The sequence below is a fragment of the Xiphophorus couchianus genome, chromosome 13 (genome assembly GCF_001444195.1).
Source record: "Xiphophorus couchianus chromosome 13, X_couchianus-1.0, whole genome shotgun sequence".
NCBI classification, from domain to species: Eukaryota; Metazoa; Chordata; class Actinopteri; order Cyprinodontiformes; family Poeciliidae; genus Xiphophorus; species Xiphophorus couchianus.
The window spans coordinates 8,435,876-8,463,600 of record NC_040240.1 but is presented as its reverse complement, the minus strand read 5'-3'; the positions used below and the strand labels follow the sequence as shown (position 1 = coordinate 8,463,600).

General features: G+C 38.5%; 2 long non-coding RNA genes across 2 annotated transcripts; one reads left to right on the top strand and one right to left on the bottom strand.

Annotated features, from left to right (window-relative positions):
• The first annotated feature begins 304 nt into the window (after positions 1–304).
• On the top strand, positions 305–7,967 carry LOC114155491 (uncharacterized). Its single transcript, XR_003597762.1, has 3 exons — positions 305–430; positions 5,788–5,906; positions 7,832–7,967. It is a non-coding gene; the product is annotated as an uncharacterized LOC114155491 (long non-coding RNA).
• On the bottom strand, positions 5,391–27,093 carry LOC114155492 (uncharacterized). The gene is made up of 3 exons (XR_003597763.1): positions 26,958–27,093; positions 7,795–7,915; positions 5,391–5,885 (listed from the first exon to the last, which is right to left on the bottom strand). It is a non-coding gene; the product is annotated as an uncharacterized LOC114155492 (long non-coding RNA).
• Between the last annotated feature and the right edge of the window lie 632 nt (positions 27,094–27,725).

Here is a 27,725-nt window from a genome sequence, read left to right as displayed (position 1 = left end):
AAAATATTATTTCAGAGCATTTAGAAAGAAAATAGAATCCAATTAGCACGCAATAACTTAAAGTGACACAAAATCATAATAAAAGAAATTCCAAACAGGTCTTTTACAGAACAAAAAAAGATTAAAAGTCTCAATTTTGTCTCCATTTAACAAAGTAATTGATATGAGGACATAAACAAATGAGAAATAAAACATCAACTCTTGAAATGTACCCCTCATTTATCCTGGGAATTGTTTATCTTCAGTATGATTTTATATCTGAGCAGATTTTTCAGTTTATTTTCAAAACACCTTGAATTCCAATAACGAACCCCTGTAACTGGGGCACATTTATTTTAGTTTTTCATCTGTTCATTGTTTATATACACTTATCCTTGCAAGATAAGCCTTTCTCCACGGCCCATGGACTGGCAACCTGCACCCTGGACAGGTTGCCTGTCCATTGCAAGGCAACACAGAGACAACACAAGACAAACTACTATGGACCAAATAAGCACAGTCTAAAAACATGACTGTGGATTATGGGAGGAAGCCTTAGTACCTAAGAAGAACCCACACATGCACAGGAGTAATATGCAGACTCCTTAGAAAGACCCTGGAAAAAAATTCACATCCAGGACGACAATAGACAATGACACTGTTCAGTCTTTTTACTTTATTAAACCCTTTTAAAAATATATTTTTAGGTTTAGGGACCAATTTATTTTTAGCATTGGGTCAGGTTGGTTTAGCTTTTTCTATTAATATTTTGTATTTCCTCTGATTATCTTGGTCTAACATTAACATTTGTTTGATAACTTGAAATTTTTTTTAACAAAAAGGAGGACAGTGCTTTCAGGGCACTGTAAATATTTTGAGAACCAAAGTTTCAAATAGCTTGTCAAAATTGGAACGATAAGTATTGAAAACAGTGTGTATCATGACCTTATGTTGACAATGTTTTTGTCTTTATGTACTGTTGCAACAGACTTTGACATATTTGTCCTAATATAGTTTATTTGGTTTCCAGCACAGTCTGTGATCCCTAATGAGCCTTAAAGATTTATTTTCATAAACTATGTTGTGAGACTTTACTAAGAAAAATGCACCTGTACATTTTTTTTTTATTTTAGGCAATAGAAGTGATCTTTGTTGATTCAACAACGCATCACAGTTGGAAACCAAGAAACCAGTTGGCTATGTTCACCTAGAGGTTAGCTAGAGGTCAGCGAGTGTAGTGTCATGTCTCCGCTCTAATCCCACCACCCCTCCCGATTCTTCTTCCTCCTCCTCATTTCTTCTCACCTCCTCCTTCCCCATTCCTGTGACAAAGAGAGCCAGTTTGGTTGCCAAGGAAACTGGCTTTTTCCACGGCAATGTTAGTACACGTAGGAAGGGCAGGGCGGCTTTTGTTTCGTTCCCGAGATGAAGGATTTTCCACATGCATGTTTAATCGCCAGACTTATGGCCCCCGAAGCCCAAGAGCCCCGGCCCATCCACCACCGCCTGATTATGCTCAATGGAGCTTCTGACACCGTCATCTCGCCTGTTTTATCACACTTCGCGGCTCTCACAGCAGCCAGCCAAGCCATTGTTGCACAGCGTTCCTGATGAGACCACAGCTGGGACCACAGATAGTCAGATCAAACAAGGAAGGCACACACGCATCCATTAATGGGTGCACCCCTGGTCAAATAAACGTGCTGACTTCAGATACACACGTACATAAGGCTGCGCTTACAATCCTTTTTGCCTTTTCGTGCATGTTGGCACCCACCCAGTTCTCTTTGGCTTCGCACAGCAGGGGGACAACATGGCTGATCTCCATGGGAACTGTGTGTGCCGTTCTGCTACAGCTGTGATGTATGTGGTGACACTTTTAACCCTGTGGTGAACTCTATATTGCAGGGAGACTATTCTCCCCCCCCTGCTATTTGTTGTGTATGGCTTGAGCTAACGACATATACAAGGGTCACAGTCTGCTACAGAGTTTGCTTCCTGCATGAGGAAGAAAAAATATGCTACCCTTATCGTGGAAACCACAAATGAAATGTTTTAAAATATGACATGTTGTTGGTCATTTATCAGTCACTGTGATTTATTGCCAATTTTTGCCAAGTATATATCAAAAGTGCACCAGAAATAATTCAGATGCGGATATCTTTTGATGGTTTTGAAGATGTATTTAAGCTTTTTTCCCGCACCCTTATGATGGAACCATGTTTTTTAAGGCCCACATTGATTCAAAATTATACCAAAAGGGTAAAATACTTCATAAAAAAACTAGTGCATAAAACGACATCCTGGAAGTTTTTGTCATATTTGGATGTCAAAAAAAAAATCCACCCGTCCCTGTGACCGATGACTTCTGTTGCCATTGGGCGAAAGTAGAGTACGTCCTGAACGGATCACCAATAGATAAAAAAAAGTACTGTTAATTGCTATAATTGTTAAAATGCTATAAAATTTTATCACAAACATTATTAAAAGAATTGTGAGAAATAAATTCCCCTTAAAATAGTGAAAATCATACACAGGCTTATCACTTCAGGCAGACATGACTAGACCACATTTTGAAGGAATGATTAAACCTCATTCATTTAGTTTATTGGAATTCTGATTGTCACAAATTAGACTGAGCATCATGGTACGGTTGCAGGAGGCCTTTAGGAAGATAATTGGAGTATTTTCCGAGTCTGGTAAGAGGTTTACAGAGGCTTAGAAATAATTTAAAGTAGCCGCCCCACTGTACAGAACATAGTCGTGGAGAACATTCAAAACCGCAGCCGTCATGCCTTGGTCTGGCTTTCCAAACAAATTCCCTAGCACTAACCGTACCAGCAGACCGCAAGAAAAGATCTCTCTTAAAACCTTCATCACATGATGTATAGCTGAAACATAATACTGTAGGCTGTGCAAGACGGAAACTTTTGCTTTTTAAGCAAAATATAAAAGTCAGACCAAAGTTTGCCGGAGAGAGAACTGACACAAAGAACACAACGTCTGGAGTAATGTTCTTAACAGAGATTAGTTTAAAATTGAATATTTCATAAACTACAACAGAGGGCATGTTTTGCAGAAACCAGCTACTGTATTCCAGGAGTTTATTTTCCAGGAACATGGAGGTCATGGCAAGGAGAAGCTTTATTGCAGGAAAGCCTGGCCAGCTCACCATCATATAATCCACCATGTAACAGAGGAGTATTCAGTGGAAATGTGACACCATTTATAAAAAATATAAATAAGCTGAAGCATAACTGGAGCCTGCAACATGGCAACACAGTAAGCCCACCAACAACTGACTGAAAGTTAAGAAATGAAAAGGCCTGGATTGAGTTAACGCCCAGTTGAGCTTACTGCAGTGCTGCGTGACTAGAAATGGGCTGTACATGCAGTAGGGCAATGTTTGTCAGAGACTGATAAATGGCAAGATGTTATTTCATTTGAAGATGGTAGCAAAAAGGTAGGACATGGTGTCCTAACTCCAGTGGAGAAAGTGACCCCAAGCACACATTCAAACTGGTTTTGGAATGGATGAAGTGGACTTAAGCTAAGCTTCTGGAATGGTGCTGACCTCAATCCTACCAAAATATTATGGCTTAACCTTTAGGTCTGTGTTTGAAAACCAACCAACTTAAATAAACCCAACCAATTCTAATGAGAAAAATCTTCAAATTAATAGCCTGAATTATGACCGAAGTTTGTTGATCGCCGAAAAAAGCAGCCGACTGTAAATTCATACCAGTGCACTCTAGTTTTAAAGCAGGATTGCAGTTTACTTTTTATCACTCCACCCTGCCCAACGTAAACAGGACTTTTACGACTATCATAAGCGCAAGCATCTTATTGATACCAAATACTGCGCGCATTTTAAAGATGGAAGACAGCCGAGGTCGGGTTTGGTGACTGGTAGATTTCACTGTTTATTTGGCCCTCACTGGTTTGTTTCCGGCCTGTCTCCAGATATGCATGTTCTTTATTGTCACACAACAATTCTGCAGAGCCTCTGTGGGCACGCATTTTCCATTGACATTAACAAATCATGCACTTTGTTTCATACATAAAAGAGGGTCAAATGAACTAAACTTGGGCCCGGATATGCAAGTGAAAACATGGTTAGTTTTCTCTTTAGGTTCACATACAGAGTGACCAACATTGTTGTGTGAAGAGACAGTCGTGTATACCTGCAGTGTCCATGACTCCAACATTGTGACATAAACATACAAGTATCACTGTCAATACAGAAACTTAACACAAAAATATTATGCAATTTACTACTTCTGAAGTACAGTCAAATGTCATGTCTTCCTGCTCTGCTGGACACATAGAGGAACCCCAGGTAAATATGCAAAAAAAAGAAAAGAAAGAACACTTAAATTATATTAATCTTTCACAGCAGCAGCACAACCCAGCTTTAATAATCTAAAAAGTCCAACGTTTAGTTGAAAAATGTATTCAATAAGGGACAATAAATTACGAGTACTTAGCAGGACAGTGCGGAAAAGAGTCTTATTTTAGGTTCACCTAGTGTCCATAACCTGCATTAGATTTTATCTCCATGCCAACCAGGTGTTTGGGAGGCATGGCAGGAAAAAACCCAAACCTTTTTCAACACAGGCTACCTAAGCTGTGCTTGGAGTTTAAATGCTTTTGGTTCAGATAAGACTAAGATTAGAGCACTCTGGATTTGTTTGACGTGTCAAAAGGTAAAAGGAAAAAAAAAAACATCTCATGCCCAGTGTTTAGCACGGTGGAGGATCTGTGAATCTTACGGTCTGTTCTTTTTCGAAAGCTAATAGGATCATTAACAGAGTACATGGTATCATTAACTCTTTAAAGTACTAATATATTTTCCAAAAGAATATGATGGCATCTCCCAAAATTTGGAAAAGCTGTCATTGTTGGGTCTTTCAACTGTTACTGACCCAAAACAAATAACCAAATCACCACAGACATCAGTATAAGTCAACACCACACTCCACAAAACTAAATCCTATAGAAATGTTGCTCTTTTTTGAATTTCCCAACCTTGTAAAATTATAAAGTTAATTAATAAGTCATGTGCTGTTGTAGGACGTCCAAAATATGCTGCACTGGTGATTTTGTTAAAAAGAACAGAATTATAAATTTTTTTATATTTTGTCCCCCAACAAATATTTTTTAAATTAAATGTAAAGGTTATGCTTCTCCAATGAAGATGAATTTATTTGAAGGCTTTTTAGTGTCGCATTTGTGTTGCCCTTGCAGAAATGGGGCATCTCTTCTGTGTTTCCACCACTAGGAGTGCTGCAGCTTTGCACAAAAACCAGGACTCCCAATTCCTCCAGCACTGCTGCTCTCTCACTGTGAGCCATGAGGAGCAGAGGAAGAAGGGGAGATGACACCCAATAAACGCTCACAAGCAGACACCCTCTTAATCATACACTTTATTATGTTTGTGCTTTACAGAAACAATCGGTTCCACATTGAACCAGTTGCGGGGTGACAATATATTGTGAGGGACGGACAGATAATGCAGACAAAGTGATTGCAGATGACAAAACAAATATATGTTCAAGTGAGATCTTAAAAATAAATCACATTTCCAGCACTTTGTGGAACAGCGACTGCAGAGAGAAACAGCAGTACAAACTGAGTTTAGAGAAAACAATTTTTTTGAGATTTTACCATTTCTTACAACACAAAAATTCTAAATTCTAACGCATATATAGACATTTTATTCAAATAGTAGGGGAATTTTCTTGATTTCGTTCGCAAGTTTAGTGTAGCAGAAACAAAACAAAGTGAACATTCCATGTGTTGTTGTAGCTCCTCGGTCCTGTTTGTCCTGCTCATGGTGTGGAAGGGTCATGACCTCCGAAGATACACTCAGACCTGCCATACTGCTGGGAGGTCAACTTGAGGATCTGAAGACAAAAGAGGCAAAGGTATGAAACAGATAAAACATCTCAAGAAACCAATAAAAATCTCAAAATGCAAGTTGATAAGTTTTTCCTTTTAAAAAATATCTTGTCTACTAAAACAAAATCACTCTAAACTTATGGACATTGAGTGAGTTGTGCTCTTTGTAAAAACAACACTTTTCTCTACCTTCGATCTGCCAGCTAACTCATTGCAGGGTTGACTTATTGTCTCATTTATCTGATTGCTATATGGACTAAGCAGTGCCTTGAAAACATATTTCATAATTCACTGTAAAGTGCTTCTGTCACATTAGTTGGTTGCTGTTAAGCGCTATATCAATCAATCAATCAATCAAACAACCATGCAGACACACTCACACCCAAGGGCAATTTAGAGAGGCTATTTAAAAGTGATGTGTTTAGATTGTCAAAGAAAGCTGGTTTACGAAGAGAGAACTCACACATGCACAGGAAGCGTGCAGGACTTTTTCCTTGCTGCAAGGCAACAGTGCTACCAACTTTTCCACTGTGCAGCCTCACATTAGATCACGTTATGCATTTTAGTTTAAAGTCTTATTCAGGTTCTGTTTATTCATTTGTTCATTTATTTTCAGTGTCTTTGTATCTGGGAACTATTTGCAGTGAACCAAAGCAGAAAGATGTTAACATTGCCTGCTTCAGCATTTGCTTATGTCTCTCTAATAATAATAATAATAGTGCACTGCAATATTTAACATTGTTATCACATGTGTGACTTGAACAAAATGTTTAAAAAAAGTGTGAGGAATATACAAGTGTGAGTACTTTAGCAAGGCAAGATATACATGTAAACTGTTCCTTCCCTATCAATCACAAGTTGTGGTCATCATGTTTGGGGACAGCGCCCATCGTCTTGTCCACCCCTCCCTTTCCTGCCTGTGGTCCTGCCACCGTTGTTGAGTGGGTGACCTTTTCTCTTGGCTAATCCACACCAAAAAGCCCTAATTACTGCTGCCGCTCCACCAGCCTCCTCTGACCCAATAATCAATACAGCCAATTGGCTGGCGGATCGCCCCGTCAGGCACCGGAGCTTTACATGCAACTCAGAGTTAAGTCTGCGTGTCTTAACATGCGTGCTTATGCGTATGCGACCTCATGACACAGCGATGGTGATTTCATTATAAGACCTTGCAGAAAGGAAAAGCAGGTAAGGACTTAAAGGTGATGCCGTTTGGATTGGCCGCTACGGCAACAGAAAAATAAACAAGAGGATGACTAAAAAGTAACCCTACACGCACTTGTATTTACACACATCCCTCCCTCCGAGCTGAGTATTGTGACACCAGTTGACCTTATTGAGCTGCTGTTGTGCAAAGAGTCCCTGATTAGAATATCTTCCCTTTAACCTTTAGTAGAGTGACGCATCTCTGAATAGCAAAGAAATAAAAGAATGTTTATACCGAGAGATAAAAGCATTCTGTTGACATTTTATTTCAGTGAAAGTCCTGATGGCTTTTTCATGTAGAGTGCTTCCTGATGAGCTGATAGTGTGGGAGGTGTATGCTGCCCAAAGCACTTGTACCTTTATTGCTATACCTCCTACTTTCTATCTCCTGATATTTTTTGCATACCTGTGCATGCCTGTAAAGCCTGGGGATATCTAGGAGCAATAACAGATGCAACATGATATGGAAAAGAAAAGAGGAGTTTAATTTAGACAGCTGCAGAAACAGAGTCATATACTGTAAAAAGAAAAGGAAAAAAAACAGAAGTAAGCAATTTTTTCCTCTTCCATTTCCCCTCTTCCCTTCTTTTTCTGTCATTCTCTTCTGCTGACAGTCTTTGATTCTATTAGACAAGTTAATGAAAAGCAACAAAGAAGAGCCGACTGGCAGCCTGCACCTGTCAAGAGTGTATGTCTGCGTATGCATACCCGCCAGTGTCTATGTCACGCTGTCTTCTGTCCTCAGGCATGCCAGTCAACACGGTGATGAGACATTAGGAGTGATGAGAAGCTCGTCTATATGCCTCCGAGGTGGGCTCTGTTCTGCAAACTGGAAAACGGTTATGAATATAAACGTCTTTTCCCATATGAGGTAAAGAGAGAAAGTTAGGTAAAGCATCACTTGTGCAGCACAGCAGAAAGTGGAAAATGTACATGGTCAACATGTTGTGTCAGGAGCAGAGATTCTACTCAAGGAAAAGCAAAAAGTAGCCATCCAATAAATTACAAAAAAATATATATCTTTTTAAAATAATTTTACTAGATGGATGGCTCTAGCAATCTGTCTGGTGCAAATAGACCACAAATATCATCTTTTAAGGCACTTTACAAGATATCTAGAGATATATCACATCAGTCCAACACAATGCATTCACACAGACAGATTCAAATTCAATTGTATATCATACATCCCAGTTTGATCCTACTTATAATGCAATACAATCCGTTTTAGTTCAGAAACCAATCACAGTAGCACTGGGCCAGGGCTACTTTCTACAGGGAAAGTATAACTTTGCATGCAGAATGATTGGCAGTCGAAGCTTGGTTTGTCTGGGAGTTAAACACAACTTAAAACGGAAGTGCTGAACTGTTACATCCTTTTATAGAAGTGCTGTCATGTGGGTTAGCATCGCCAAGTTGACAGTGCTCATGAGATAAAATCTTTTCTTTATTGCAAAAAAGAAAATAAAGAAAAACACAATCCAGATCTCATAATTACGAGATAACGTGCCTATTTCTTTTTTCTTGGGAGAATGAAATGCACTTCTATTGAATAGAGACAGTTTGTGACACAATGGGAATCTGTGCATAGGAATTGCTGAAGAGATGAATTACAAAGATCTTCACCAATGACATTACTGGGAGTTGTTAGCTATTCAAACTGAATGAGATGGAGTGAGAGCACCTGGGATCTTGAATGCATCTATAGTTTTTACTGAAAGAGTTTGTTTTCTTGGTAGTCCATTATTCCTTTAAACAAGTATAAAAAAGTGTCCCATTTTCAATCTGCTGCCTCCAAGCTTAACTGTGCGAAACTGAGCCAAAAGCTTCTGACTTTTGTTCGGAGAGTGTTATTTTTCTTTCTTTTCTTTCAGCAAATACTTTTCAATGGACTATTGCTAATGCATTAGCATTAGCATTGAGAAATATGCACATTTTAACAGTTTTTTTCCCCCCCAGAGATACTGTTATATTAGAAGAAACTTTCAAATATTATTCAGTTTTCACTGTGAAACAGGCTGTATTAATCATGCTGTCCATGTAAAGAAGTAATAGGCACATTTTGCCCATCCATCAGCAGAGGTTGATAAGGTGACACCATTACTGAGATCTGTGGTCAGCTGTGAATTATCTATCAGCTCTGGTCAGCAACCTGTTCAGAGAGAGCCAATAACTCCTGGGTGCAGATTCTTATGACATTTCATTTTTGCTACGAATAAAGCATGTTGACTTGGAGACATAGGTTTGCTGATATGTTGTGGGGTTTTTTTTATGTTGAAATTGTTTTTAACCTTAAATATCCCCTCATCGAGTTAAACCTTTCAAGTTAATGATGTGAGAATTATTTTCTTATTTGGATGTTCTTGGTTAAATTCAAGAAAAATATAATCACGTTAAAGCGTCCATAATTGAAAAGCTGTACTTGCTTTAGATTTTTTTCCCTTCCTGCTACTCCTTTTATTTTGCTCATAATAAGTGACATGTTCATTTTTAACTGTAAATTAAATAAAAAAATTTGAATACACAACAATAAATAATTAAAATATTTAATGCACATGTAAAAAATGCTATTAGCTCCCCATCACTTAGTATTTTTTTTTTACATTTTTGCAATCTTACTGCGATGTCACATCTTTCCAACATAGTCAGAGGAATTATGAATAGCAGTAACCGCAACTAATCTCAATCGAAAACAATCAAAACACTATTTCTCTAACAAAATATAATCAACCAAATCTAAAAACAGAAGAAATATGTAAGGGGGAAGCCCTTTTTCAAATCACTAAACCACTAAATTCTTAGTAATTAATAGACAGTTAATTATAAATAAATAGCTTGAGTTGAAAACAAACCATTCCTTTAAATTTTTATTTTTACGTTCAAGCATTATAAAGAATTAGCTACATGTTTGTCTGACCACGACCTGTGCTCCTGCATTCGCAGTTTCTACATGTGTGCTTTTCTGTGAGTGTATGACGGTGAAGTGAAGCCTAATGTGCTCCCACAGAGAGCTCTCCTAGTCAGCCCGGCCTGCTGAGTGAAACCCTGTGGTAATGTTTAGCTTTTGGGGTGAAAAAGAGGGTGAGTGGAGAAAGGATGAGGGGATGACAGGGCTGGAGAAGAGAGTTAGCGAAAGAGAGTGAAGAGGGCTGCAGCTGAAGCAAGGGAGGGTTTGGGTCATGGAGGAGTGACAGAGAGAGCGAGGGAAGGAAGGATGAAAGGTCCAATCGGGATGGAACACAGGAGGCTTCCCGCTTCGGCTTGTCAGTCAGTCGTCTCTCACTGACACCTGAACCTCCGCTGACCGGGTCGTGACTACCTCTCTGGCACAGGAGGTATCATTGGGGGGGATGACCCTTGACCTCCTCAAGTCCTCACTTTGCCGTCTGAAGCATCTCTTTACCTCCTTCCCTGCTTTCATTTCTTTAAAGGTTTTTCACCTCCAACCCTACCTGCAGTTTGGCTGAGCAGTCGCTGGAGCGTTACAGATTTATTAACTCTTCCTAAAGTTTAGGGTTTACGCCTAAGATTCCTTGCGGCAGTAGTTATTCCCATTCAGCTACGCTACAACCACAAACAGATGCATTCCAGAGGGATTCTGTGTTATAAACTAACAGAAAATACAACTTGGTTATGAAGTAGAATAAAAATAATAAATTCTTTTTTCACACAAAAATTCCAAAAGTGTTTATTGCATATTATTCAGCCCCCGCTTATCTGTCACCCCTAAAGAAAATCCAGCTACTCCAACTAAAGACAATCATGAGTTACCAAAATATAAGTAAAAAGAATCTTCCTGGTGTTATGTAAGGCCATTAGAGCTTTGTTAGAGCATATTAGTGAGCAAGCAGCATCATCAAGACCAAGGAACACAGATTAGCGACATAGCTGTGGAGAAGTTTGAAGCAGGATTAGATTTTAAAATAATATTACAAGCTTTAAGCATTGGGCATTGGTCAACACATCATCTACAAATGGAAATACTATGGATACGAAAGAGAGTATGAACTGCAGGAACAGAGACCCATGGTAACTTCAATGGTACTGCAGAGATACACAGCTTTGTTGAGAGAAACTTTCAGGTGGACAGCTATTAGTTCTGAGCTCCAGAAAACTGGCCAAGTGGATTTTGTTCTATCAGATAAAATCCCAATAAAATACACTGATGTATTTTAATTCATCACTGTATGGATATGTTGATGTATCCCAATCAAATACATTGATGTTCCTCATCATAATGTGATAGATTTGAAATGTTCAAGAGGTATGTACCATATACACTTTTGACAGCTCTGTATGGCACCTGCTTCATTTTGGTAATGAAGTCTATCTTAAGGTCCACTGGCATTATTTGTCTCTGTGTATGAGACCTTTCTATGAATGGCGAAATTTGATTACTTCAACATGCATTTTCTCATGCATGTGCTGGATCAGTGTAATAATTAGATCATGAACAGCTAGTCTTTGTGTAATGTGGTGCTTAGATATCTTGAACTGAGACAGTGGAGTCAGCTGACGAGGTTTAGACCATGGTCAACGGAGAACTTTGGCGTACAAATAAGGAAATCCGTGCGATGAATTAATAGGATCTGACCCAAACAGATAAGTTGACATATGACTACGCCATAAATAAACAGATACACATAGTCAGCCATGCTTATGTATCCCTGGAGAGCAAGCTCTAATCCTGGGTTTACATTGTTAGGACAACACAGATAATCCTCCTAACAGGGTGTTTATCTATAGAAAATTGCAACCTCTGAAACCTCAACACACACTTGTGACCTGAAGGGGCAAAAGCAGCAAGAGGGTGACAATTCAAAAGAAAATGTTTGCGTGGACAGCAAAGAAAGGTGAACAAAGAGAGATCAGAGGAAGGAAAAGGGAAGTACAAAATGACAAAGGAAGGATGCATCAGAGGAAGCGCAGATGAAAGAAGGCTCTGTGCTGTCAGGTACGCAAATGAGTGCAAGACGACATCAGTGCACACATAAAGCATATAGACTGTGATTAGAGATAGGAAACAAAGGCGGCAGGGAGCGTCTGATAACAGAAGGAGCAGATAAAATTAGAGATGGAGACTTCCAGTGGTCACATACATAATATCCTGGAGATCATCCATTTTTAAAACGAACACAAATTATATTCAAAACTGTCACTGTAGAACCTCCAAATGTTTTATTAATTGGACCATAGGGTTAGTTTTATCTACCAACTTCTCATTAGTTTCCCCAACAAATACACAATAAACCATTATTAGTTCTATTTTATCATCTTTCATTGTGCTTTAATATTCTTAATCTAACACTGATCAAAGTTGCCAAGAAGGGTTTTAAAGAAACTGCCTGATTTTGTATAATTTTCACTTGCCAGAGTAAGCGGACCATGAAAACAGAGTTATGAAATGAAGACTTGATTTTCACTGGAAGGTGGCACCTATTACAAAGCGCACTGGAGAAAAAAACTGCTAATTCTGGATTGAGCGTACTTGGGTTGAGCACCTAACCAAAGGCATAAGACTGGTGGGTGAGCAACGTTTTTTCAACAAAATATTTGAAAACATTGGATTTGCATTTAAGTTACCAGTGGTTCAACCTGGTGAACCTTAATCTGCAGCTACTTTCTTGGCCTGTGCATAAACAGAGATTTTTGATCTTCTCTCCCAGAGTTGCAAGAACAAAATTGCATCATCCTGTTCTTGTTTTGTTATTCATCGTGGGTGTTCTCCCATGGGAGAGCACTGAGCCACTCTGCTCCAGAAAAAAAAACTATCTTCTAAACTTTCTCTAGGATCTTATTAAAGGGACTTTCAAAACATATACTTATACTTCATACCATTATTACGTGCAAACTCCCTTTAGAAACCATAACTTTGTAAAATTATGCTCTACCTTAGACCATAACTGTAAAGCCTAAAGTCTGTGTATATATGTGTGTGTGCAGATTTGCATTCTACGCTCGCATCATAGTGTACATTACCCATAAGGTTGTTTGGTTTGACAGAAAGGACAAGGCATAGACCTGCTCTACAGGACATGTAAGCTAGAGTTACGTCACTTGTGATTTAATGCTATATAGTCAACAAAGTGAACACAGCCATCAAGGGAGGATAAGGTATGCCCTTGGGATTGTTTTCCTTCTGATTCCTTCTGATGTTTACTGGCGTAATAGTTTGTACTGCAAGTGCATGGAAGGTGGGTCGAACTAGATGGCTGGAGCTCATTATGAGTTGGTAAAACTATCATTTTTGGCAGAAGTAATGGGCGAAGATCCGAAGTTGAAATTTTAAACATGCTCTTGATTGAACAAATCAACCACATTGTATAGTTTGTAACCACTGGACCTACAATTGATAGCTAAAATATCACCTTTGTCTACCAGATCTGTCTGACTAACAGCTCTTCCTCTTCACATTAAGAAGAAACACTCTACTGCTTTGGCCCAAGCAATGGCACCAGAGATAGTGCTCCATTGAAAAAACTGTGACAATGTAAACAGCTGTCTGATTCAAAGGTAATGAGGTGTACAAATACCAAACATTGTTCACTCAAATTTCTAGGAAAGTTTTGATTATATATTTTTTTATTATTTTAATTTTTTTTTTTTTTTTTTGCAGTGGGTGGAAATTTACCCATGACTGATAGTTGTTTTTAATGATTTTTAGTTCAACTCGACCGAAACTTCTTTTCCACGAGCCTCCAAGCTAAGATTACTTGGACAGCTGCTGGGAGACTACTGAATACTCTCAAATTTTTCCAATAAGATGATTTAAAAAAAAAAAAAAACACAATCACTTTACAAGTTTCCAGTTGTGTGAAGAAGCACGTTGCAAAAGGGTGGCAGAGTTTCACCAATGTATTTTTCATTGCACAGATGTATGTCTTTGCCATTTTGTCACACTTGAATGTTTCAGATCATTAAACAAATTCTAGTATAAGACAAAGATAACCTGAGTAAATACAAAGTGCTGTTTTAAATGATAACTTCACTTTCTAAGCGAAAGATGCTCTTCAAGCCTTTTATTTCAAAACATAAAATAGCTTACATTTCAGATTTTGCAAGTTTTGCATGTTCTTTTACATGGAAATACTTTATATCTACCTCAAGCATAACTGGATTGAGTATTTATGTAAACCCATCTGCTATGAAAAGATGGCCCATAGCCAATAAAATCCAACTTTACGATTTTCTCTGTCATTAAATCTTCATTGTCTTGCTGCTATGCTGCAGGCTCTAGCTTCACATTTTATGACCCTGAACTGCAAGATAAATGGACAGACTAAAACTTATTGAAATTCCTTTTAAATCAAAGCTGATGCAATGTCTATTGTTTTAATTTTAAGTCTCTGGTGTTTCGTTTTTTTTCTTATTTCTGTTGCTGTTTGATGTTCAGTTTGAACTCTTGGTCTACGCTAACTGCTGAATTTTTCCATCCCCACAGACTGTTAATGATGCTGGAAATGCAAAATACATTGCTTCCAGTGTGCTAGCGAATATATCCTGAAGATACCACAAACACAAAACATAATGGGAACTGTTTCATCACCTGGGGACGGGTTTGAATTTATAATGTATGCTGTCAGAGGTAGATGTCACAAAAGTTATCATTTCCATAAAAGATAAGTAGCTTAATGCTGTAACACAAGCCATTCCTGATGGGAGACCACACTCTTAGTCACTCATCATTCTTTCATGCTTCAGCTAAACTGCCGGATGAAAATAATCAGTCTTAAACCGGAGCTGCTTTTTTTCCAAGCATCTCTCAGAATGCAAAAGATTTTTGCTTCATAAGCTGGAAAATTGTAAGATTTGGCAGAACACACTCGGCTTCCTGGGATAATTCTAAATTAATACAAAGAGCAAAATTCATTTCTTTTAGCAGACCCAGGACATTGCTTTATGGTAAAAATAAAAAATCACTTGAGCAGATCTCTCAATAGGTGTCAGTGCAGGTAGGGGTGTCCTAATCAGAATATTTCATCAGTTTATCTCAACAGAAACACACCCACTCGTATTCATTAATGATTTTCTGGACGCTTCAGAATCCATTTGAACAAAAAGCTAAATTAAGTCACAACAAATTAAGTCCGCAACATAACTTAAATTGATGCTTTAATACAATGGTAACGATACCGCTAAGCCCCACACACTTGATAGTTTTAAAATAATCCTTTTCATTTCACCAATACTCCAGTTCATAACATGTTATGAACTGAAATTGAACACTTTTAGCCGGGCTGGCTGGGTGGGTCAGAGCATGTGCATCGTGCTCAGAGGCTAGTCTCGACATGGATGTCCTGGGTTCAGTTCCCAGTCTCGCGCCATTTGCTGCATGTCTTCCACTTCTTTTCCCTCCGTATTTCCTGTCTGTTCATTGTTCAGTAAAAACCACTGGAGCCTAAGAGTCATTTAAATAAAAAAAAAGGAATATAGCTCATATCAAATAGCAACTTCCGCTGGGTTTTGCAATGGAACTTGAGCGTAGGTAAATTTGGGTTGATTCCCAGATCAAAGTTCTGAATGCACCCCAGTCGAGACGGGTGGCACAAAAGAAATCCAAATAGTTTCAGAACATTTGACTTCTTGACAGCAAACTGCTCAACAGCAACATTCAAACTGCACCCCACAGTCATGCATACACAAATACACGTCAGTGGCTAAATGCCATTCCAGTATCTAACACCGCCTGCTGGAATATTGCTCTGACTTGCTTTAACTCACCTTTTGGGGGAGGTTAGGCAGCCGCACTGGGTGTGGGGGAGATATCGGCAAAACAGCGACAAGCTTTAGCATGCATGTCAGGGCCGGGGAATGCTTTCTGAGCCAAATGCCAGTCTATAGATTGCAGAGGGGACTAAAGATCACATCATCGTCCAGCCGGGCGTAGGTGACACCGGACAGCGGACGAGAGAGAGGTTGGACCGAATGATCCCTGCCAGGGTGAGGCATTATAGACAGCCGCTGTCATTACAGGCCAAACATGCACTAGTTTGAGAGCACAAATGTAAACACACCCACGGGGGTAACACACACACAGACACGAGCTGTGACAACGGCGATATAGTCAAGGGCTGTCATTAGAGGAGTCTCTGTGGAGCTCAAATGATAACGAGCGGAGGGGGAGGTTGAGCAGGGGGATGCAAAGAAGGGTGACTGGCCAGCTGTCTGCTGGGAGAGCTGGTGGTGTTGGAGAGGTCATCTCACTGTAAGAGCCCTTAAACAGGTGACCCAATAAAACCACATTCCCTCTTTGTGGGTCAACTGTCTCTGAGAGAACTGTTTTCCTAAAGCAGAATCAAAGGACTTTTTTTGTGTACACAACACGTAACTCTAATTTGAAGTGATTGTTTCCGACACTATTTAGAAAGATCATATATCAAAACTTCAAATGAGTCTTCACGAGAATAGACGGTTAAACAAACAGACAAGCTACTTTGATGATGAAAGACTCGACAGGATTAATTTAAGAGAATGCTTTTTTTTATCCATGGTTATGTGAAGTAATTATTTTGTCATCTTTTTTCAGTTGCCTGTAATTTTCTACAAATAAAAATATCGATATAAGACTGCAAGAAAAGACAGACATTTTCATACCAGTTAGGCATTTGGACTAGGTATCCTATCATGGTTTCATACCACCAATGTGCCTAAGTGCTGAATATGTAACACCAGATACAGTTTAAGTGACTGGAAAACCTGAATTAAATGATTTGGATGGAGGAGCAAATGCTTTTTCAGTGCATCATATTCTGATAAGCTACACTATAAAAGGTTACAGATTTTTGCAGAATAGCTGCAAAAGGAGGCCCTCTTCCATGATTACATTCATGTAAGAACTGCCACTAATAAGAAGGAGTGTTCTGTGAAAGTTAAAGTTCTTTGGAACTTTTTTCCACAACGAGACACTGATGTTCAAATAAATGTGAGAAAAGTGCATTAAATAACAAGCCAAAGTTGACATCAAATTATTCAAGCAGTGTTTTCAAAAGTAGTGAGAATAATAAGGATGTAAGACATTGAATCTCAACTCAATTCTTTTGACATATATTCTCATTAATATGACACAAATCCCTGTGCACAAAGCTTAAGATAAACAAGCAGCCATGCAAATACAGTAAATCATACACTTTAACTTCAGATCAATTTGTCGGACTAAGCTCCGTGTTTTGAGTGCTGCAGATTTGGATCTAAACCGCTCTTTGCCCTAAGGGGACAGAGAGCACATCAGTGCATAGTTTCACTCCATCTCTTTGACTCCCACTGTGTAAGGTGCTGCAGGCTCTGTACAAACCAGAGGCTTTGAGTTACAATATGCTAAACATCTGTCACTAAAACATCTCTTCCATTTTCCACTACAACAAGCTGCTGTTTTAACACCGCAGCAAAGCAGTCTGTCTCATAATGTTTGAACCGCAAAACACTCATTTTACTTCACACTACATCTTAAAATATTATCTAGCAAGTGCTGGGTTTTTGGGTGATATTACTCAAGATGTCTAAATCCTCGATGGGATCCGATCTGCTTTCACATGTCAAACCATCAAACAGATTTGAGCACTCTGGCTTGTCAGTTAACACACAAATTGCTCCCTAATCCCTGCAGATTTTGTTTCCAATGCTCTCCTGTCACAGCACACGTGAGCGCCATTTCTCTTCTTGTGAGAGTTACTGGCAGGTGGTTCTCAGGTAATAAAGGTGTCAGGCGAGATCAAACACCACAAACAATGGTTGCCAGTCCCTGCGAGCAGAATCCGCAGCTCGCATCATCTGCAAACTGTCAAGAAAATCCGAGCTCATCCCACTTCCCCATGCTGGAGATTTTAGTTTAACAGTAATAATAAATAAAGTTATCTTTAAAATGAATCACTCAAGTGACATCAAGGCCCAACAGTAGACTTAAGTGTCAATAAAGTTAGTTTAACAGTAATAATAAATAAAGTTATCTTTAAAATGAATCACTCAAGTGATATCAAGGCCCAACAGTAGACTTAAGTGTCAATAAAATAAATCTGGTTGTGTGTGTTGTTTTTGTCTCATGCAAACTTTGCTTTAATTCTACATTTTTCTATCTAATCATAAGAAATCATAGTCAGTCAGAGAGATTCATGAAACAAGAAAAGCAGGTTTCCTGGAAAAAGAGGAAGTTTCCAGCCTGCAGATTTATAAAAATAGCTGAGACTATTTTAAAGCATGAAAGTTTTAAAGAATGAAATCTAAACATTATTAGTAATTGGATAAGATTCAAAGTAAAATACTTATATGAATATTGGTTTACTTGTAATAATACACTTATATTTGTGGGAACTACAAGAAAAACAAGTAACTGTAACTTTAGTAGTAAATAATTAGAATCATGTATTATTCTTGGTTTCTTTTCAGAAAAACATCTGTAATAACTCACATTAAGATTATAATAAGAATAATTAATAAGTTATGGTTATAAAATCATAAATGAATGATAGATCAGAGAAGCTGAAGAAAATAAATGTGATATAAGTTATGGTTATAAAATTATAAATGAATGCTAAATCAGAGAAGCTAAAGAAAATAAATGTGATATAAATGTGATTTTGACATTAAACTTGAAATGGTGTAAAAAGGTGTAACTGCAATTAAACATCACTGATATGTTGGAGGTAGAGAGTAGGTGAAAGGTTGTGCAGGCAAGGGACACAGGAGGTTGAGCAACCCTGAGACATTGGCACAGACATCAGGAAATGTCTGTAAGACAGTGATGGATATGAGATCATCTGTCTAAGCAGACAGCAGGCGCACCAGGGGGGTGGATGAACCCTATATAAGGTGAGTGCAAAAGAGGAACCGTTCGTTGGATCCTCCGGGCAGCTTCGAGCCAAGATCGAGATGGACAAAGAACTCTGAAGCTGAAGAAGTGCCGGGGCCACGGAGCCGGAGACTGTCCTGCACATGGAGACCAACCCGTCTGGCCCACAATCTGTGGCTTCGAATCGCACTTCTCTCATCGGCTGGGTTCTGACCCCAAAGACAAAGATGAAGACAAAGACAAGGAAGAAGAACTAGTGCCTTTTTTCCTGCCAGCACCAAGTCCTGTGTGACCTCAGCATCCATGCGGAGAAGAAGCTCATCGGACCTGCGGAGATCCTGGCCTTCGCCGATCAACATCTTCCTCCTGCTGCCACACCTTCTTCATCATCAAGCCAGGTCTGGGGTTCGAGGCGCCAAACTCCGTCCGTCTCTCTCAAAGGTTCCCTTTTTTAGTTCTCAGTGTCAGCAGTAGGGAAAGATAGACTAGATGATTGATTTTACTTATTTGATTATTTCTGCTACTGAATTAAGCTGTACTGACCCTTGCAAAAATGCCTTACTAATAAAATATTTAGCATAAAGAAAATCTAAAAGATGTTGTGGACATTCAGTTAATGAGTCACCTTAAAGTTCTTTGATGGTTGTAAAATAGCTGTGATGTTTGATTCTGGAGAGGAAGAGGTGGAAAATGTTTTTAGGTTGCTGGTAGCCCATATTTAAAACCTCATCCTTGGGACTCGACCGAGTCACTAAAACCTACCTGGTTCAATAACAAATGCAAGTTGTAAAATAGAGAACGAGCGACCGTTAACAGGTGTGCTCTGTGAAACTAGTTGGCTGTAGGCTGCTCAGTCTGGCTAATTCACAGGGGGAAGAAGGGTGGGACACCTGGATGTAGGCCGTCAGATAACCAGGCGAATCGTTTCTCGAAACCAGCTTAAACAGAGTTTACTTCAGTTCTGGACAGGGTAAATCCCAGCAGATTTAGGAAACTCAACGGACCCGTTAGACGGAGAGCTGGTAGCACATCTCCCCTCTCAGAAGAGGAAGTACGAGAGTGAGAGAGTAGAGACAGAAAGGAGGGGGGGGGGGGGGGGGTGTTGCGCAACAACAAAACTCTACCCGACAAGAAGCCGTTTGACTCAAAGTGCTGAAACCTGTCTTGTGCCCTCAAGCCGTGTAGGTGTATGTCTGTGTGTGAAAGTGGTTACTGTGGTTGTTTCTCTCTGTGATGTGCCAGCAACTATCTCCTTGGGGCTGTTTTAACATGTACTGTTTAACCTGTCTTCCTGTTGATGAAACCAAAGGCTCAGCTCTTTGATATCAACAGCCTGGTCCAGGCTCTATTTCCTAATTGACAACTACTGTGGTTTAGGCTTTCGGATTATGTTTTTACTCTCCATCTTAACCCCATCTCTTTTGTCCAATTAGAAAATTACAGCAAAGTTATCAAAAGCCAAAGCTAGATAAAATGTCATATCATACAAAAGTGGTGAGCAGTATCACCATAAAACACCAGACTGAGGTAACTGGACATTGACCCTAAATATACAGCCAGAGTTACGATGGACTCATTACTTTCATGGTTCTCGAATGGCTGGTGGTAATTGGCCTGCTATTAGTGGTACTCAGGAAATGCTTTGGTATTATTTGCAAAGTGAATTTGATCACATTAACTGTAATGTAGGTCTTAGGACCACCAACAGCTGAAATAATAACCTGTTCAGGCAGTTTTAGCTGAGGTTTGTAAGAAACTTTCAAAAAGAAGTGTAGAGAAAACATTTGGACAAGTCCTACTTTGAACTGAATTGGACAACAGTAGAACAAGGATCTAAGGATTTTTATCAGTACTATGCATGTACTCACTTCAATTTCTACATCACATCAGTGCTGAGCTCATATTATTATTATTTACTATTTTTGTTCAAAAGTATGTAAAACAATAAATTTGGCAAATTATGGCTGTAAAAGCCTTTAGTTGTGGCTTTTGTAGGAAGTTGCCAAAATCTATTCTTTGTCACTTTATCAGTCAATACTATGGAGGTTTGTACACCTGGCATTGGTTTGTTGTAAACTTCCAACCATTTCTTCTGACTTCAAGTAATATGAATGGTTTGGCATAGTCCAATCACAGTCCCAACTTAAACATGGGAATCTGAAGGCAGCTAAAAATTGGGAAGATAGCCAGAATGCCATCCAGACTCAAATCCTTGGAGCTTATCACTAAAGATAAATTCTTAAAATACCAGTGAAAGCAAATGTAAGAACTGTTACTTTAATGGCTGTAAAGGTTGTTCTATTGGTTATTGAGTTTGTTTCTTTATGATTGGTTATAATAATAATAATAACACAGAGTATAAAGGAAAGGCTGATTCATTATGTTGGAACACTGGTGCCCTCTCATCACATCAGTGTTATCACAGAAAATTCATGCTATATCCAATAAAATTTTAAACATCCAGGCTCTTCAAATAAAAGCATCTTTAAATATAGCTACATATTGTATCCTATGATGTGACATTAACAGCTTGGATCGCTCACTTCTTGTTACACAAAATAATTTTAAAAGCCTTACAATGATTGTAATGATACAATCAAATTATTGTATCATTATTCACATTCCATTGGTTTTTGCCCTTTTATTTTTGTTCAATGAATGAAAGCTTAATAGCCTTGGTAATTAAATTTTATTATCTGATTATTACCCCTTTGCTGTTAAGCTATTGGAGTGGTTTAAAATTTAACGAATAAATAATAGATTTGTTAGATTTTTTGTCTTATGGACAGGGAAAAAAAGATTTTTGTTTTCTTAATAAGTTCTACCACGTTTGCTTTAGTTGTTGGTCGCCAAGACGTCTTTAAATACAAAACACAAATTGCTACCAGATCATTACTATTAGTACATACAGTACAGTATATCTTAAAGTTGGTTGACTGCATTCAAATAATGCTGCTTTGTTTAAAATTGTATCTTTCTTCATAACTCAAAACAAAATTTAAATCACGTTTGTTTGGATGTGTCCATAAGACAAAGTTTGACAATTTACACGTTAAGGTTTTTGATGGAATTTTGAAAGTTCCTAAATTTTTCTGGGAATAGGATTTCATTCCCAGGAAATGTGGCTACTCAAATAACCACATTTTCATCAGGTCTGTTACTTTATATGTGCATGCAGCTGCTGTTCTTCCTCTGGATTGCTGCACCGACATGTTAGTACAGAAGTTCAAGAGGGACACGTCAAACACTGGGTGAACCAGTATTTTCCAAAAATGCACTTGCGGTTCTGGGCAGACTGTTACTGCACCCTTTATGAACATGAATGTGGTCATAATTTTGAAGTTGACAGTACTCTTTAATTTATTTATTATTTTATTGCCCTTGATATGCTTCTGGCATAATACTTGTTAGATATTTTACCACTTACCTTTACACAAATCATTGTCCAAAAGTTGATTTACATAAAGTTTCAGCTGTACTCAATGCACAGGGTTGAGATTTTAAATGTGGTAAGATCACTGTTGTTTTGAAATTCTTGTCTAAGTTCCTAACTTCCTACCTTTTGACACAAGCTCTCACCCTGAAATTTACATCTGCTCACAAAGACAAGTCAGATGTCTTCAGGTGAAAGGTCTCATGGTCAGATAAGACAAAGGTCTCATCAGAGACAGTCATTTTGGCTTGTTGGCTGATATATTCAAAAGGCGAGTTGAAAGAATACTGTACATCATTTTAAACATGGTGGTGGCAGCATCCAGAGGGAAAACTAAATCGCATGGAGTGGATGGAATACCGTTACCTCAAATCAAGTGCTGTATAGGTGAAACTTGGACACAGTGCTCCAAAAGTATGTGAAGTGTTCATCAGAACTAGTTTTGGGATGGGCAGAGCTGCAAATAACCTCAACACTAATGAATATTCAGGGACTATGCCTAAAAGTCAGGTTTATGCCAGGGAACAACTCAATTTTTAAATGAACCTCACCAATTACATCCACAAGAGAGGTCTAATGTTCAGCCAGAATCATCAAGTGGTTCAAAGACAGTTATCCAAATGTTAGTAGAGATGTACATGGATAAGCCATTATGGATAGGAGAACAACTACTATGAATTCCGAGTTGTATTGTTGAATTTATACATGAATGAAATGTAGATGTTTTTTGTTGTTGTGTTTTCAGTTAGCGACTGAAAAACAATGGCCTGGATGCACCAATTAGTGAAATTAGCATACTGTGTGACTGTGATATCTGGGTCTGACCAAGATCAAAACAACCAAAAGAGCAAAAGGTACGATATGATAGAGACGGAATTACCAACACACATTACTGATCAAAAATATATATCTTGACACTAGCCCTATATGGCGAATCTTGAGTTTGCTGTAGTTGTTTTTCTGTCCTATAGGTCACTTTTCTTACTGAAAGTGTTACTTATTAGCTACTGCTAATAAGCTCAGTGGCTTTTTCTGTTCAGACGAAAGTATGTGAGTAGTTACCTGAATGTGTGTGCCAGTATACATCTGTCTGTCTCTCAGGTGTTGGTACTCACATTAGATAGAAAAACTATCAACAAAGGATTCTTGGAAACTGGGGGAGGCCTACACAAAGAGCATTCAGGCTCCTTTCAGTGTCACCCGATCTCTTGTGTGTTTGGACGTGTATGTATGGCTAGATAAGTGTGTGTGCGCGTGTAGTTGGGGGGTTCTTTCCTTAGGGTTTGAGGGCGCCTCATTGGCTCCAACGCCAGGGTCAACTGGAGGTCAAGACATGTGTGATGGATGGACCCTGTGTCTGTAGACCACTATCCAGCCTATATGCTCCTAGTCTTGGCTCCTCCTGTGGGCCTCTAACCCATCAAAGTCCCCTGGCTGTGCTCTCCTGTTTTCACATTTCTCTGAGTACCTCCGTTTGGCACCCCGAGTCGGAGTGCCTCACTAAACTGAGAGGAGCGCAGCACAAAGAAAACTGCAGACAACTCCTGGAGGTGAGTGCTGATGTCAAGATGCGGACTTTCTGCTTTTCCTCCATCCAGTCAACCACATCCCTCTTCCCTTCTTCTCTGTCTTCCACTTTAGTCGGCATGCTTATCCTACCATAGCAGCACACAGCAACTGATTTCATGATGCCATCTCCCTCTCTTCCCCCCATCACTCTGTCAATCCAGCCATTTGCCTCTGTCGCACATCTGTCGATGGAGGAATTCATTTTGCCTGCCAATCACACCAAGGGAGTGGTCAGCTTGAGCAGATGTGCCAATACCTGGACCAGCATCTGTCTGTCCACATCACTGCTTCGCTGGGTTTCCGCCTCTCTCTGTTTGAACTGAGCAGTCAGTAAAAGCATCAGAAAGAAATTTCTGAGAGAAGTGTTTGACCCTTTCATATTAGACTCTTTTTACAGAGCTGTATATGTGCATAAAATAAACCTTATTTGCAAACCGAGTGCTAACCTGTACATGGAACCACAAAAATTTTTTATTGCTGCTTATTTACGACATAATACTTCAGACTGACAATGAAGAAATGGGACTTTGCCTCTTCAACTATTATATAAACGTAATTGAGATAGAGGTAAGATGGGATTTATTTGAAAAAGGGATGCTTTTTAATACAAATGCATCCAATTTTTAAGACAGGACATATATATGATCTTACTTTGTCAGTCTTCTGTATAATTAGTATAGTGCACACAGACACAGAATTAAAGAAAAAAAAATTGAACCTGGGATCCAAAGCTTGAAACATCCGATTCCACAAAATAAAAATGCCCTTTGACATTTTTGTCTATAACATTCACTGTATGTGTAAAAAAAGTCATAAAAGTCATCATCCTCTGCTACTTTCAACTGTTTCTATTACTTCATCGAAAAATATTTTGCACATGTTACTGCCTGCCTTAGTGTGTGGGCTCTGGTTTAAATACCTCTTTGCTCTCAGGTTCTTTGATATTAATGGCTCTCCCAACTTTTTGTTTCTTCCATGTCATACCTTTGCAGGAAGAGACAAATCCAATTATTATAATATGTCCATTTTTTAATGAGACTTTTTTATTTCATTTCAATCTAAAAGGAAGATTGATATCATTCTTGTAGAGGAAGCGCCCTTTTTTTTGGGTCCATAGCTAAACTGAGAAAAGCTCTGCTTGGACTCTTTTAAAGCAAATTCAATTACTTCCATATTTCTGGAACATACAAGAAAATGCAAATAAACATAAAACTTTGTTTTTACAAAAAGTCACCTACTACTAAATAAACACATAAACTAGATAGATAGATAGATAGATAGATAGATAGATAGATAGATAGATAGATAGATAGATAGATAGATAGATAGATAGATAGATAGATAGATAGATAGATAGATAGATAGATAGATAGATAGATAGATAGATAGATAGATAGATAGATAGATAGATATTTTAAAAAATTAAATAAGACTGAATTATTCGATTGGAAGAATATAACATCTGTAAAATAAAATTATAAATACATGTAAAAATAAAATGATAAATGCATATAGATTTAAAGTATCTCTTTAAGAAGCAGTTATTATTAGATTATTGATTGATAAAATAATCAGATGTTAAAGTTATGCTTAAAATTATACTGATTGGAAGCATATTCATGAGCGGTTTTGTCGGAAAATTTATTTTATTGAAAAATTATTATTATTATTATTATTATTATTATTATTATTTCGGGGTGTTTCCTAACACCAATGCCTGAAACCCGATGAGCCTAAACTTTGCCAGATCGTGTGAAATATAATATATAGATTTCGTATTCCATCGTAATGCTTTGAACATTTAAAGCTCCGTACCAGCATCTTAATGGTTTGAGTTAAGCATCTGTCATCGTCCATATGTTTATCTCTGGGCCTTAATAGAAACCATCAGGATCGTCGGGAAGTCCTCTCCCGTGACGCCTTTCCTTTTTCTGTCGTTTGTATTGGTTTGCTAATTATTTTTACTTCGGAGTTTCGTTTAAATCCGGCCGTCCAAGTCAGGTTTGTTTGCCCTGTGCGGGGTGTATAAACTCTAGTTTAGGTTTGAGGGGGTTAGGATGGTGCTGTCACAACAAACTGAAGCCGTGACCGAGGATTGACCCTGAATGCTCGGCCTTTTCTTTTGAGAATCAGCTGGGTTCCACTCTGAGAGGATCCTGTAGCGCACAACAGCAGCAGGGGGCCATAAGACTGGCTGCAACTCATGAGGCAGGGTGCGCACGGTTCCATAGAGGAATGGAGATTGTTAAAAAATCACATGCAGAGTATTTTTCCATTTCATTTATACCAGACAAAGTAACGCATCTGCCGTGAAACTGACCCGTAATTACATCTTGTTGCATGTAAGTGGTGTAATATGGTGTCATGTAACTACTACTACTAGTAGTAGTAATAATAATAATAATAATAATAATTTGACCTACTTAAATATTCCTGTTTAAAATTGTAACTATGTAATTTTCGATAATTATTAGCAAATATGTTTATTTAAGGGACCTTTACAACGGATTCCATTAAATAATTTTTGAAAATGTCAAATTTTTATTCTATTCAAAGCGGCAAAAAAGACTGAATTGGTGAATTTGGTTATGACTATAATAGCTGTTTTAAACAAACTTTAATTAGTAATTGCTTCAATTTTTCTTTATAGTATTTATTAAAATATTTACTTTGAAATCTAAAATTATGCCCAGATTTAGCCGCAAACTGCATGGGTTTGATAGTTTGCGTCTATGCGAGTATAATTCCTTCAGGGTAAAAATGTACATATTTGGTTTCTTTTTGAGCACAGAACACAGACAGTAAACCCGCTGAATGTTGCACGTTTTCAGTTAGTCGCGGTATTCAAAGACGCCGTACAAACAAAACGGACTCTCACCTTGAGCAACAAGTGTGTGTACACCAAACTATTTATATAAAACAAATAAAAATAAGGGCGTCTACAGTTATCAAATAACCTTGCCATCGTCCAGAACAAGAAATGTTCTTCCTAATATAATAAACGGGCTCTGACATAACCAGGCGTGCGTTTGATCAATTAAAAGCGGAAGAAAAAAAAAGAAGAACGGCTTAACTTACTCGACTTACCCATGTGTGGAGTTGAATTTGACTGAGGCTGCCTGTGCCAGAGACTCTCTACAGCTCAAATACAGCCGCTTCTGCAGGTGGATCCAAGGTAAAGGTGAACTGCGCTCATTAATCACGCTTCTTTCATGGGCTTTTTGTCCTTTTAAGGCCAAATGGACGCGCATCCTGCACACCAGGAATTAAAACAACAACACAAACCCGCGAAGCCCTGTTCTTTCTCCCAGAGTGTCGAATATACCAAGTTTTTTTTTTTTTTTCCTCACAGGTCATCTCCTTGAAAATTATGTTGTAAACCCGAGAGAATGACGATTGTTAAAGGAAGTTTGCACTCTTTTTTTTTTTTTTTTTTTATGGTATAGGTGTAAGTTTTCACAGTTTATCTTGTCATTAGGTTGGCATGATGACACCCCCGTGTAACTTGGTGAACTTAAGAAGCTGAACTGACACTGTGACATCAGTCAATAGCCGTAACCTCGATGTTTCAATCAATATATTTTTGTCCCCTCAGTAAGCTGGGAGCTCGATAAGGTTGCCATCATAGAAGACGCTGACATCCTCGCTCTCGGATAAACATGCCTTTATTATGCCAATAACTGTTTACTCCAGGGACGGGAGCGCGCCAGGCCGCATACATTGACAGGACTGGACGGGTGAACAGACACGTGGAGTTTCTGTAATTTCTCCTCCATCCTTTTGTCTTTTTGCTTTTAAATATATGTCAAGCGGATTTAGATTTGATAGACTGCTTAGATGGCTCTAAGTTCCCAT